Source organism: Oryctolagus cuniculus, chromosome 12 (assembly GCF_964237555.1).
Source record: "Oryctolagus cuniculus chromosome 12, mOryCun1.1, whole genome shotgun sequence".
Taxonomy (NCBI): domain Eukaryota; kingdom Metazoa; phylum Chordata; class Mammalia; order Lagomorpha; family Leporidae; genus Oryctolagus; species Oryctolagus cuniculus.
The window spans coordinates 94,839,505-94,854,488 of NC_091443.1; the positions used below are offsets into that span (position 1 = coordinate 94,839,505).

The window sequence follows — 14,984 nt, forward strand, 5'->3', positions numbered from 1 at the left end:
GAATTCGTATAATTAAAATACCTATAAAGCAACCTACAAATTACATGAAACTCCTATCAAACACCAATGACATTTTTTACAGAATGAGAAGATAATCCTAAATTCCCTAAGAAATCACAAAATATCAAGAATAGCCAAAACGATCCTGAGCAAAATAAAAAAAATCAACTTGGAGGCATCAGAATACCTGACTTCAAAGCTTACTACAAAGCTATAGCAAGCAAAGCAGCATGATAGTGGAAATTAATTAATTAATTAATCCAAACAGGTAGAGCCAATTGATTTTCCATTAAACTGCTCAAACTATACACTGGAAAAAAGTATAATCTATTCAATCAGTGGTGCTGGCAAAATTCGATGCATATATGTAGAACTGAATATTACAGAACTATAAAAAATAAAATCCTGTTATCAGCATCAAAATCGTAGCAACTGGAGGATTTCATGCTCAGTGAAATGACCCTGACAAAGAAAGACAAATATTAGATGTTCTCCTTTATATATGGGAGCTAAAATTTTCTTTTAAAAAAATCAGACAACAACAAAAGAAAAACAGAAAAGAAACTAATGCCTGTGTGTATCAGTATTGCTGCAAATATAGTTTTGTCAAACTTTCTTTTATATCTTTGTCAAATTGTTATGAATGATATGCTACTATAATTTTAATAAATCATGCTCATTTTAAAATTTACTGTGTGATGACTGTAGTAGACATTCTTATAGAAACCTTTGATTTAATAAATAAAAATTTCATAAGTACAACTTTTGGATTATAGCAGGTCTTCCCCCCCATACCTGCCCTCCCACCCGCAAACCATCCCAACTCCTATTCCTTCTTCCAACCCATTCTTCATTGAGATTCATTTTTAATTATCTTTATACACAGACTATCAACTCTATACTAAGTAAAGATTTCAACAGACTGCACCCACACAGACACACAAAGTTAAAAGTACTGTTTGAAGACTAGTTTTATTGTTAATTTTCATAGTACAACACATTAAGGACAGAGGTCCTACATGGGGAGCAAGTGCACAGTGACACCTGTTGTTGATTTAACAGCTGACACTCTTCTATTTGACATCAGTGATCACCCTAGGCTCCTGGTCATGAGCTGCCAAGGCTATGGAAGCCTCTCGACTCCACAAATTGCAACATTATTTAGACAAGACCATAATCAAAGTGGAAGTTCTCTCCTCCCTTCAGAGAAAGGTACTGACCTCTTTGATGGCCCTTTCTTTCCTCTGGGATCTTACTCTCAGAGATCTTTCATGTGAGTGATTTTTTTGCCAAAGTGTCTTGGCTTTCCATGCCTGAAATGCTCTCATGGGCTTTTTAGCCAGATCTGAATGCTTTAAGGGCTGATTCCAAGGCCAGAGTGCTCTTTAGGGTATCTGTCATTCTATGAGTCTGCTGGGTAGCCTGTTTCCCATGTTGGATCATTCTCTCCTTTTTCATTCTATCTATTGTTTTTAGCAGACACTTGGTCTTATTTATATGATCCCTTTGACACTTAATGCCATCTTACTAGTTAAAGTGATCAGTTTAAGTTCATAACTGATCATAAAGATAGGACTTTTTTTGTTTGATTAATGTTATTGCCCTTGCCTATATTCTTCCTTACTAGCTGAACTCTTTATTGAGTGGACTATAAAGCTCTTCTGAGATAAATTAAAAAATACACTATTTCAAAAATAAAAGATTTAAAAAGAATGATCAACCCTCACTTTTAAAATTTTTGGCTTGTTAAGAATAGTGTACAAATTGAAATGTCTCTGTAGTGATTCTCAAAAACCAATAAAATCTCAAATATGAAAAAAAGCTTATCTTGTATTCATTGTATTGCTCTGATGCAATACAACTGCATTCAATTGCAATACAATTGCTATTCAATTTCACATACACATGAAAACATACTACCATTTTTCTTAATTAAAGGAAACAATCTCAAATAAATGTCCATCACCAAATTAAAACACAGCATAGTAGCCTTTAGACTGAACATGACAAGACAGAACAGTTCAGTTACCTACAGGTTCTGTTTTTGCTTGCATTAATTAACCATTTTCAAATACCATAATATTAGTTGTGACATTAATCATTTAAAACCCCTTAACTTTATACACCTAATAACATATTGGTATTTTTACTTAAATGTTATCAACAAGAGTGGTACATATTTATGGGCTAGTGTGACATTTCAATACTCATATAAAATTTGTACGGACCAAGTCTACATTAATCTTTCGACACTATTGTATGGACAGAGCCTTGAGCTCCTTTATTTCATTTTCTAACAACAAATATAATGGATCACTGTGAGCTGCACACATCCCCCTGTATGGTTCTAGGAAATTACTCAGTAATCTACTGCTACTGCGATAATCATCCATATCCATTTTCCACCTACTTTTAATATTGCAATTGGTTTCAAAAGCAAAACAGAGAATTAATAAGGGGGAGGGGGAGGTAGGTGGGAGGAAGGGAGAGAGAGAGAGAAGAAGAGAGAGAGAGAGAGAGAAAGACACAACCCATCTAGTAGTTCATTACCCGAATGCCCAAAATACTCAGGGCTGATCTGACCCAGGCTGAAGCTGGGAGATGGTCTCCAATGTGGTAGCAAGAATCCAACTACTTAAGCCATCACTGGCTGCCACTGGTATCCTGAGCATTGTCCTTCCCATTATGCCAAATGTCTACCCTTCAAAAAACTTTCGGACATACCCTCATATAGCCCTGGCTTCCAGAGGAGGCGGCCACAGTCCCCTGTCTTGACCCCATCACTGCATGGTCTCTACTCCCAAATCACCACACATGCCAAGCTCCTGATCAACTCCAGCCACAGCATCTGGTTTAATGGATCCAAATGAAGACATGGGAAATCCTGGCCCATCAGGGTTACCAAACATGCAGTCACTGGACATAAAGGCCCACATCTGAGGCAGAAGCAACCTGGATAACCACATGTCCAAAACTGAAACTGCATCATTGTTACACCACATATTAAAATCAACTCAAAATGAACTGCAAGTCCACACAGAAGATCTGAACACTTACAACTTATAAAATAGAAAAGTCCTTGACATTAGCCTCAAGAGTGGTTGCTTATGTGTTAGCAACTAAAGCACAGAGAGCAAAAGCAAATATAAGGAAATGAAACTACAACAAAAAGCAGTCAAGCAAAGATCAATGAAATGAAAGGCAAACCAATGAATATGAGAAAATATTAGCAAACCAGATGTGTGATCAAGGGAGTAATACAAGCATACCACTAAGAAGCAAAGAACACAATTAAAAAGGACAAAGGACTGAATCAATGTTTTCCAACAAAGACATACAATGTACCCAGTGGGTATGTGAAAAAGTTCTGAACATTGCTATCATCAGCAAAATGCAAATCAAGATGACAATGGTTATCACCTCATATCTGTTAAATGGCTACTATTAAAAAGTTAAAAGATAACAAGTATTGGGCAAAATGTAGATAAAACAGAAAGCACAGTATTGGAGGGAATGTAAATTGTACCGTCCACTATGAAAAGCAATATGGAAGTTCCTCAAATGAAATTTAAAAAGGAACAACCTTTAATAGCCATGAATTCAAAAGAAAATCACCATCTCAAAGAACTGTCTGCACCCCCACATTCACTTCAGCATCATTCACAATTCCATGATATGGAAATAACCCAAATGTTTGCTGATGGGCCCATAAGGTAAAATGGGATACACACACAGTGGAATCCTCGCCAACCTTAAAAAGAAAGGGAATACTACTTTAACTTGTCACAAGATGGATCCAAAAGTATGGAACTATAGGACATTACAATGAGTGAAACAAGACACAGAAATAAGAAATACTACATGAGCACACTTACATGTGGAATATACAAAAGTCAAACTAACACAGGGAGCAGGATGGTGTTTGTGATGAACTGGAAGCATGAAAATGAAGAGATGTTAGTCACAAGGTACAAATACATGGTTATGGTGCTGGAGCTGGGGTGTTTTTAAAAGCCTGAGCTTCCACCTGGACTGCCAGCATCCCATATGGGCACCAGACCGAGTCCCAGATGCTCCACTTCCCATTCACCTCCCTGCTAATGTGCCTGGCAAAGCACTAGAAGATGACCCCACAACTTGGGCCCCTGTGCCAAAGCGGGAGACCTGGGGACAGCCCTGCCACTGAGGACATTTGAGGAGTGAAATAATGCATGAGATGAGATATCCCTCATCCTCTCTCTCTGTCTCTGTCTTACTCTCTTCTCTCTTTCCTGCCTTTCTATATTTTTTTTGTGACAGGTGGAGTTATAGACAGGAGAGAGAGAGACAGAGAAAGGTCTTCCTTCCATTGGTTCACCCCCCAAAATGGCCTCTACAGCTGGTGCTGCACTGATCCAAAGCCAGGAGGCAGGTGCTTCCTCCAGGTCTCCCATGCGATTGCAGGGCCCAAGCACTTGGGCCATCCTCCACTGCCCTCCCAGGCCACAGCAGAGAGCTGGAATGGAAGAGGAGCAACCAGGACTAGAACCTGGTGCCCATATGGGATGCCGGCGTCGCAGGCAGTGGATTAACAAAGTGAGCCACAGCGCCGGCCCCTGCCTTTCAAATAAATCTTACAAAAATCAAATTTACAATTATGAGCTAAGTTTTAAAAATCTAATACATACCCCAGGTAACCAGTTCACACTATATTCTGTACTTGTAATTTCCTAGGTCAGTATTCTTAAAAAAAACACTATGAAAATGATAGGAGTATAAGTGAGAGGGCAGATATGGTAGGAAGAATTACTATGCTGCTAAAGATGTATTTATTGAATGCATAAAATACGTGTACCTTAAAAAAAGCTTTCTGGGAAAATACATAAATAAAATGAGATAAGTTTAAGAAATACAGTAAGAGTGATAAATTTGTTAAGTAGCTTCACTGTACTAATCCTTTCATACTGTATTGTAAGAACCAGGAGAGTCGAAAGGTTTGTGTGAAAACGCAATATATAGATCAGACTCATATAGAAACATATATTGTGTGCCTTGAATATATACAATTTTTGTTTCTCACTTATACTGTTATAAGGCTAGAAAATAACGCATGCAAAAATAGATTCCTATACTTAAAATGCAAATAAAAATTTAAAAACTTAGGTTAATATTGTGGGGTTTTGGTAGGCTTCATGGGCTAGAAATGATTTTTAAAACATTCATGATCAGACGAGATCGGGTGCATTCAGGATGGTATGGCTGTAGACTATACTATACAGCAGTCAAAAACAACGAAACCCAATCATTTGCAACAAGATGGAGGAATTTGGAAAACATCATGCTGAGTGAATTAAACCAGTCCCAAAGGGACAAGTATCAAATGTTCTCACTGATTGGCGACAACTAACTGAGCACCAAAGGGGAAACTTGTTGAAGTGAAATGGACACTATGAGAAACAGTGACTTGATCAGCTCTTGTACTGACAGTTGATGTACAATGTAATACTTTATCAGTTTTAGTATTTTTTTTGTTCTAGTACCATTGGTTGAACTCTGTAATTAACACACAATTATTCTTAGGTGTTTAAATTTTAACTGAAAAGTGATCCCTGTTAGGAATTTGGAAAACATTATGTTGAGTGAAATAAGCCAATCCCAAAGGGGCAAATACCACTTGTTCTCCTTGATAGGTGACAACTAACTGAACACCAAAAAGGAAACCTGTTAAAGTGAAATGAACACTATGAGAAACGATGACTTGATCAGCCCTCACCCTGACTGTTGATGAGCAACTTAATATGTTATCCCTCTTAGTATTTTTTTTGTTTGTTCTACTTAATACTTTTGGTTGAATACTGTAATCAATACACAATTATTCTTAAGTGCTAAAACTTAACTGAAAAGTGATCACTGTTAAATATAAGAGTGGGAATAAGAGAGGGAAGATATGTGCAATTCAGGACATGCTCAAGCTGACTTACCTCAAATGGTAGAGTTAGAAACATACCAGGGTATTCCAATTCAATCCCATCGAGGTGGCATGTACCAATGCCATCTCACTAGTCCCAGTGATCAATTTCTGTTCACAATTGATCATAATGATAGGAATAAGAACCAAAGGGATCACATAAACAAGAATAGTGTCTGCAAATACTAGCTGATAGAATCAAAAAGGGAGAGAATGATCCAACATGGGAAGTGAGATACACAGCAGACTCATAGAATGGCAGATGTCCTAAACAGCACTCTGGCCTCAGAATCAGCCCTTAAGGCATGTGGATCCAGGTGAAAAGCCCATGAGAGTATTTCAGGCATGGAAAGCCAAGACACTCTGGGGAAAAAAAAAAAAAAAAACCTAAATGAAAGATCTCCGCGAGTGAGATCCCAGTGGAAAGAACGTGTCATCAAAGAAGGAGGTACCTTTGTCTGAAGGGAGGAGAGAACTTCCACTTTGACCATGGCCTTGTCTAAATATGATCACAGTCGGTGAACTCAGGGGGCTTCCATAGCCTTGGCAGCTCATGACAAGAGCCTAGGGTGATTACTGAGGCCATAAACAAGCGTGTCAATTTGTTAAGTCAACAACAGGAGTCACTGTGCACTTACTCCTCATATAGGATCTCTGTCATTAGTGTGCTGTACATTGAGATTTAATGCTATAACTAGTACTCAAACAATATTTTTTACTTTATGTTTCTGTGTGGGAGCAAACTGTTGAAATCTTTACTTAATGTATGCTAAACTGATCTTCTGTATATAAAGAGAATCAAAAATAAATCTTGATGTGAATGGAAGGGGAGAGGGAGTGGGAAAGGGGAGGGTAGAGGGTGGGAGGGACATTATGGGGGGAAGCCATTGTAATCCAAAAGCTATACTTTGGAAATTTATATTCATTAAATAAAAGTTAAAAAAAAGAAAAAAAAAAGTAGATAATTCATGATATGGGCTGGCATTTTGGCATAGCAGGTGAGGCCAACAAATGCAATGCCAGCATCCCATATGGGGACCAGTTCCAGTCCCAGTTGCTCCATTTCTGATCCAGCTCTCTGCTACAGCTTCGGAAAGCAGTAAAGGATGGTCCAAGTCCTTGGGCCCTTGCACCCACGTGGCAGACCTGAAAGAAGCTCCTGGTTCCTGGCTTCAGATCAGCGCAGTTCTGGACATTGCCACCATCTGGGGTGTGATCCAGCAGATAGAAGACCTCTCTCTCCGCCTCTCTTTCACTCTCTGTGTAACTCGGACTTTCAATTAAATAAATCTTAAGAAATTATTCATGAACTTGACTAAACTAATTTTTTTATTTGATGAATATAATTTCAAAAGTACGACTTATGGATTACAATGGCTTCCCCCCCATAACGTCCCTCCCACCCGCAACCCTCCCCTTTCCCACTCCCTCTCCCCTTCCATTCACATCAAGATTCATTTTCGATTATCTTAATATACAGAATCAGCTTAGTATACATTAAGTAAAGATTTCAACAGGACTAAACTAAATTTCAGGCAGTTTCTATTTTGAAAATAAAGATTCAGGATTTCTATCAAGAGAATATTTAAGACAATATCCAAGTAACATATTACACTGCCATCTCACCTCCCTCAAACTGAAAACTCAGAAATAGAAAAGGAAAGGAAGTGTATCTGAAGGAAATAGGAAAGTGAAAAGTGAAATGAGAACTATAAATTACTATATGTTATTCTACCACCCAGGTGTGTGCATTCCTATGTGCATGTAACACAGTTACATATTACAGGCAGGTTGAGAATTCCCCAATTAAGCTATGGAACTGAAAATGCAGGCCCTGCTTCATCAGCAGGTGACCAGTGACACTGCAACTGTACCAAACTCTAAAGAGTACACTCCCTGCTATCCAAATTCCTACTGGATTTAACTTGAATTTGTATCCTGTAAATGAAGTCTAATAGGAAGATGGGGCAAGTGCACAGTCTGAGTTCTCACTGACTAAATGGGACAGGTCTTGGTCACAGTCCTCAGGCTCACTGCCCTAAAAAGCCTTCCATTTCCCATCACTGGTGACCACTATGGCCCTTGGTTCAAAGCAACACTTGGTTGTGGGCACATTATGTATAGAGAACACACGTTTGGGGAGGCACCATGGTAGTTTCTCACCTAAACTCAATCTAAATTCCTAGGGTTTCCATATTGAAATGCATGACAATTTTTAAACAACACAATCAATTTTCAGTTCCTACTAGGAGCTACACATTATGGAGTTAGTTCCGTCAAGGTTTAGAATTTACACTTTCCTATAATTTTCACAATGACATTCTTTTAGTTTATTTTGTAATCACAAGAAAGGAAGGAGGAAGGAGGGCAGGATGCTAGGGAGAGGAGGGAAAGGTGCCAAGTACATGCTCTATGTTCACCTTTATATAAATAAAAATTATTAAAAAAAGAAATTTAGCTGTGAAAACTGCAAGAGGAAATATACAAACCAAATGGAGATACCATGTATTTAAGTTGAAGAACAAACCAAAACATGGCAATACCAAAATATTAACCCAGGATGCTCACAGCAGTATGGCAGGGCCTTCCCCATGGAATGAGTAGCAGCACAGGCCTACAGCATCTTAGTCACCAGGGGTGGAGCCTCTGCCAGGGTCAGGGGTGCTCACACTAGACTTGCTTCACTGGATCAATAGGTGGCAATGTCTTCACCGATCAGGTTGCTTTAGAACCCATTTTCATAAATGGCAGGACCCCAGCAGATATCATGAAGTATTTCTCTGGAAAACTGTGGATCCCATTACACTGATCATGGTATCCCTATGTACCTCCAAAATTTAGGGGTCTGCCAAGAATTACTCAAATTCTACCTGCACAGAGCAGAGGGCTATACACCATGAACATTAGTCTACCACAAGAATATTTCTTGGGGACGGCACTGCGGCATAGCAGGAAAAGCTTCTGCCTGCAGTGCCGGCATCTCATAAGAGCACTGGTTTGAGTCCCCACTGCTCCACTTCCGATCCAGCTCTCTGATATGGCCTAGGAAAGTGGAAGATGGCCCAAGTGCTTGGGCCCCTGCACCCACGTGAGAGACCCAGAAGAAGCTCCAGGCTCCTGGCTACATATCAGCTCAGCTCTGGCAATTGTGGCCCTACGGGGAGTGACCCAGCAGACTCTCTCTCTGCCCCTGCCTCTCTATATCTCTGTCTTTCAAATAGTTAAATAAATCTTAAAAAACCTTTCTTTCCCCATTTGACACTCACATGTCATCTTCCACAGTAATCAGGTGGGGAAATCAAGCACGGTGATTCATTAGTGTAGGAGGGGTTACCAATCACATAGTGTCTGTTGAAGCAGCAATTTTAAATTTAAAGTCATATGTAAGAAAATGTTTACAAAGTTTAAATGTCTTTGAAAGCAGCACTCTGAAAACTACACATATACCAATTCATTGAAGGATTTCCTGGACTCCATGCCTGTTCTCTCACTACAGCACTTCAGTAGAAAGCTTTATAATATTTGCAATATTGAACTGCAAGTCACAGTTTCAGTTTTTCCATTCATAATTATTGAGGCCTACATAACTCACAAACAAAATTGTATAAAGGTGAAACAAAGGCATTGTTTGCAGCAAACTCTCCATCTAGTTTTCCCCCAGAGATATGACTTTCATTAAACAGAGGAAAAGCATCTTAAGATGTTTGGCATAAACCACCCGAATTTTGGAATCTCCCCAGAAAGTTTCTATATTTTAACTTCTTATTAGTAGTACATTAGAAATTGCTAGCCGAGGATTTTTGTGGGAAATGCTAAAGTTTTATGGTGGTCACAGGAGCAGAGGTGTGGAAAACGTGACAGAATTGAGACATAAAAGTGAAAAGCAAAAGAATCACATATTCATGTGGCTTTGAGAAGGGTGTAGGGACCAGCCAGCCTTTGAGATGCCTGGTGACTGTTATCAGAGAACATCTGTGGATGGGGAGCATGAGAAAATAAAAGAACAGATTTTTCTTGTTGTGTTGTGTGTAAGAGAAAAGAATTATGGAATCAAGGAACCAAGCTCTAAAATAGCCAAAACGAGAAAACTGTGGGCAATATTAACAGGTCTAGCTAATGATGGGAGTAAAAGCCAAGACCTTCCTGAAACACAGTACAGAGATAAGGCTGTCTAGGATGGGAAGACCAGTGAGAACAAACACCTGGACTTAACATGAGGTCATTTCAACTTCTAGATTTGAACAATCAGCACTAACAGGAACACCAAGAGCGGATACTGAGTAAACTGGAACATCCATGAGGACTTGCACCAAGGGGCTGTTTCAGAGTAGTCACTGGTCAGCATCTCATACAATGAGGATCAAGGAATGATCCCTGGGTGTCAACACTAGTAACTGCTAACCAGAAGGAAGGAAGACTTAATTCACCACATACTGTAAGAACCAAACCACAGAACACAATACCTACAGATTTTGAAATTTTGTGTTGTTTGAAACACAGGGACAAATAGGGATTTCATTTCATCAACTGAAGTTTTAGAACCAATTATATGGCAACCATTGTGGATACTGTGCAGAAACAATGCCCCTGCCTTCTCAGACCTAAAAATGGTCTAGAAATATCATAATCCAAATGATTTCAATATTTCAAAATCTAATTTAGAAGTAAAAAGAACCTCTACTGAGTTATTCAGAACCTTACAGTTTTATAACTGAAACGAATATACTTAGGAAGTAATGCTTACTACTAGAAATTTCGGTGCCATCCTCGGATCTAGGTGCCTCTGATGATAAACAGAGTCCCCATATGCCTAGTTAATGCAATAATATGATTGGGATATGTAAATTTTACATGATATGTCTCCCCATGTAACCATATTCATTAACACAACAGAACAATGTATTCCTCAGGAACTTTTTCATAAAATTAGGGAACACTGGATATCACAGAGGCAGAATTAGAATTCAGTGGGGCAGTGACAACAATATACAACCATCTTTTTGGGGTTATCACTCAATGCTATCACTGCTGTGTTGGAGAACCCTTAATGAAAACTGAGATAAACCATCTAAGCAAATTAGGAAAAACAGGAAGCAAATCTTGCAAGCAGGAACTACCGTTTTGGTGACCAGATCCATTTTCTCAGCTCCTATACACTAAGTAGAACTATAAATCCAGAAAATAAAACAAGAGACCTGGAAATTCACATAGCTGCTGGGCATCTAAATTGCCTACCCAAAAGAAGATGACTCACCTGCTGGTTCACCTATCCTGGCATCAGAATTTAGCCAGGTAGGCTCACACCTCCTGGAACTGTACATGATACCTCCAAGCACATATATGTTTTAAATATAAAATTTAAAATCTATTTAGAACATATGATATTAAATTTATAATATAGAAGTATATGAATTATATGCACAAGCATTTCAAGAAGACTCACCAGGTGAGGATGGACAAACCTGAGGGTCCTGTTGAATCTACTGCCACTCCTCTGACACTGGCAGCCTGGCCCTTCCTGCAAGTATTGCTCTTGGCTGCTCACCTCCTTGTTCTTAGAGCCAGGGCTTAGCACATGTTCCAATGAAGAGCTCCATGACGCTGGACACAAAGAAGAGAAAAGGGAAACAGCAACACTGAGTAACCTTTTTATAAACTCGGTATTCAACGGCATACATCAAGTCTGATTGGATTACCTCCAGGCTCCAACCAATCAGAAAACAAAGACCAAGCCTGTGCAGGCTTGCACAGAGGGTGTGGCTCCAGGCTTCTCCTGAGCTCCTGCTGTCTGTACCAAGTAGGCAGTGAGGCCAGGCTCCAGTGTAGTGGGGCCACAAGTTGATTGTTTCTTTCACTTCTGTCACGGAATTTATTCCACCATTCGATCTATTTTTTTTATTTTTTTTATTTTTGACAGAGTGGACAGTGAGAGAGAGAGACAGAAAGAAAGGTCTTCCTTGTGCCGTTGGTTCACCCTCCAATGGCTGCCGCGGCCGGTGCACTGCAGCCGGCACATTGCACTGATCCGAAGCCAGGAGCCAGGTGCTTCTCCTGGTCTCCCATGAGGGTGCAGGGCCCAAGGACTTGGCCCATCTTCCACTGCACTCCTGGGCCATAGCAGAGGGCTGGCCTGGAAGAGGGGCAACTGGGACAGAATCCGGCGCTCTGACCGGGACTAGAACCCGGTGTGCCAGCAGCATAAGGCAGAGGATTAGCCTATTGAGCCGCGGCACTGGCCCACCATTCAATCTAAAATTTGACAGAGTTTTTCTCTCTAGGTATAGTACATACTCATCTGCTTTTTCTCCTTAGAGTGCTCAAATAAAGTGAAATTGCTTTTATATGACTCCTGCATTGGGCGTGGTGGTTGTTTTTCAACTACTTGATTACAGAAAGAAAACAAGTATGGGATGTTGGCATTACAGGTGGTGGCTTAACCCACTGCACCACAACACTAGCCCCTATCCACAGAAGTTTAGAAGCCCAATGAGTCAGAAAATAGATGTGCAAGGAATGGAAATATACAGTTTCGGTAAGTCTGAATTATTTTTATTGCAGTAAAAAAGAAAACACATAGATATTTCAACTAGGTGATGAGGTGTCAGATATCACACAAATGATTCATTTAGCATCATCGTTACCACTGCTGTATCTTTTCTTCTAACAACTGGTTTGGACATTTGCTTTAAATGTGTGGCCAACCTTGGAAAGCTGGAAATCTTGATGCCAAGCAGATGTGAGATGAAATTTAAAACAGAACCATACCAGCTAGAACCACAGCCTAGACCTAATTCTAGTATTTACCTCTTGGAGATAGTTGGAAATCATAAACGATATAAGTAAGAAAACACCATCTCCACCTCCAGATTCCACATTAAGCACCATGTGCACCGACCAACAATGCTTTACTCCCTCCTCCTTAATAAAAAAAAGAATAAAAATAAGTCTATGATTGCTGCACTATGCTTATAAGATACCTCTGCTTAAAGATACACCATTAAATACAAAATTTCAAGGTTGTATCATAACTCTAAGAGGTTTGTAACTCAGAGAAAGTTCCAGGAGGCAAGGTTAGGCCTGTCCTTGTCTCTAGAAAAGTGGGCAACCCCTCAGGGCCGCAACTGTTCCCCCCCGAGGGGACTCAAAACCATGTGAGTGAGCAATATTGAAAAGTCACAACTTGAAGGACTGTGTGCTAATGGAACCCTACCAACCATTTAAATGAAGAGAGAACCATCATGCAGCCATTGTGCGGATACGACACCACCTGTGGGTAAGGCTTCCCAGGTGTGCACAGCACTAGCCCTGGAAGTGCCAGTCACAGAGTGTAATGGTGCCCATGGGATCTGTGCAGTGTGACCACTTTTTCAGTAATAACATCTCTACCCAACAGCTCTCGAGTAGCTCAGGAGTGTAACAGGTACATTGTGTAAAAACAAGCAGAAGTGATTTTTACACAGTTTCAAGAACATCAATCAGCTCACTTCACACAAGTCAGCATGTGTCATTTCTGATGAACACTACCAGCAAACTTCAACAAAAATTTCAGTGAAGGTTTTACGTCAGTTTGTACTGTGGGTCTGTAAGGTTCTTTTTCTTTCTACTTGAGGCTTTGAATGGTTAAAGGTTCTTTATTAAAAACATTTCATTTATTTTAAAGGTGGAGTTACAGAACGAGAGGGAAGGAGGGAGGGAGGAAGGGAGGAAGAGAGACAAAGAGAGAGAGAGAGAGAGAGAGAGAGAGAGAGAGAGAGAGAGAGAGAGAGATGTCTTCCATACACTAGTTCATTCACCAAATGGCCACAACGGCCAGGGCTGTGCCAGAACGAAGCCAGGAGACAGGAGCATGGGCGCAGGAGCCCAAGCACTTGGGCTATCTTGTGCTGCCCTCCCAAGTGCATTAGCAGACAGCTGGATTGGAAGTGTAGCTAGGACTCTGATTCAGTGCCCATGTGGGATGCTGATATCACGGGCGGCAGCTTTACCAGCTAAGCCACAACGGTGGCAACAAATGTTCATATTTTTTACTTTAAAGATTTACAAAACCCCTCTGAAAGTTAGACATTTTATAACACAGCTAATAACTCTGAAAGGACTAGAGTTAATAATGGGTGGAGTAGGGCATTTGGTACAATGGTTAAGGAGAAACTACCTGACCTGCTGAGTGGACAGTGCTGTCTGTGCCTGTCCTCCAACCTACTACTTTATTTTCAGCTGTGAGCACCAGAGCTTTGAAAACACTTTTAATAATGTACAACACAAAGAGGCAGAACAAAGGGCAGTCAGGCACAAGAGTGCACTGCTCTAGTCTTATCCACACTGAAGGTGCGGAGGTCTGTTCAACTCCTGTGTAAATTTCAACCAGGTCAGCCTTCTGGTAGTGAAAGAGCTGGCATGCAATGCCACTTCATTCTACAGAATGCTAACAGAGACTTGCTGTCTAGTGGTTAAGATGCTGCATTCTAGTGGTTCAAGTGCTACCGTACATGAACAGCGTCACTCTTTCAAAGACACACACATGAGGTTCACAGTTTCATTTGCCTCAACACGGCATTTGATAAAGAAATTAAGTAGCTCAATTATCTCCCTCTAGCAAATCAAAAGTCAGTGCAGCTCCGGGGCTTCTTCTGGAACCTGCCTGACTGGCTTTTTTCTCAGGCCTTCTGAACTTGCTATTGCCAGACCCAGCTTGATGGGGCCTTCTACAGGTTATCAGTGGGGCTCAGGTTTCACTGCACGTGGGTCTCTATTCAAGAGTCCCATCAGGATGAAGGGCAGGATGGGAGAGGGAGTGGGAGAGGGGAGGGCCACGGGAGAGAGGGAGGTTTGGGGGGGGAAGCCACAACAATAGACAACTTGCACTTTGTAAATTCACATTTATTAAATAAAAAAATAACTATATAACAAAAAAAAGAAAAAAACTTAATACTTTACCCTTTTAGTATTTTTATGTTCTACTTAAAACTATTGGTTGAACTCTGTAATTAATACACAATTACTCTTAGGTGTTTAATTAATGCTATAACTAGTACTCAAA

At 40.2% G+C, this 14,984-nt stretch overlaps 1 protein-coding gene and 2 long non-coding RNA genes across 3 annotated transcripts in view; 1 reads left to right on the top strand and 2 right to left on the bottom strand.

Moving 5' to 3' along the window:
* LOC138844715 (uncharacterized) overlaps window positions 1-14,984 on the bottom strand; it is a 346,727-nt gene that overhangs the window by 307,788 nt on the left and 23,955 nt on the right. The window contains exon 7 of the long non-coding RNA XR_011380953.1: window positions 11,391-11,548. This is a non-coding gene — a long non-coding RNA (uncharacterized lncRNA). The remainder of the gene's footprint in view (window positions 1-11,390; window positions 11,549-14,984) is intronic.
* LOC138844714 (trafficking protein particle complex subunit 9-like) overlaps window positions 1-14,984 on the bottom strand; it is a 355,107-nt gene that overhangs the window by 296,261 nt on the left and 43,862 nt on the right. The window lies entirely within an intron of this gene.
* The window catches only part of LOC138844717 (uncharacterized), a 164,641-nt gene that overhangs the window by 25,554 nt on the left and 124,103 nt on the right, over window positions 1-14,984 (top strand). The window lies entirely within an intron of this gene.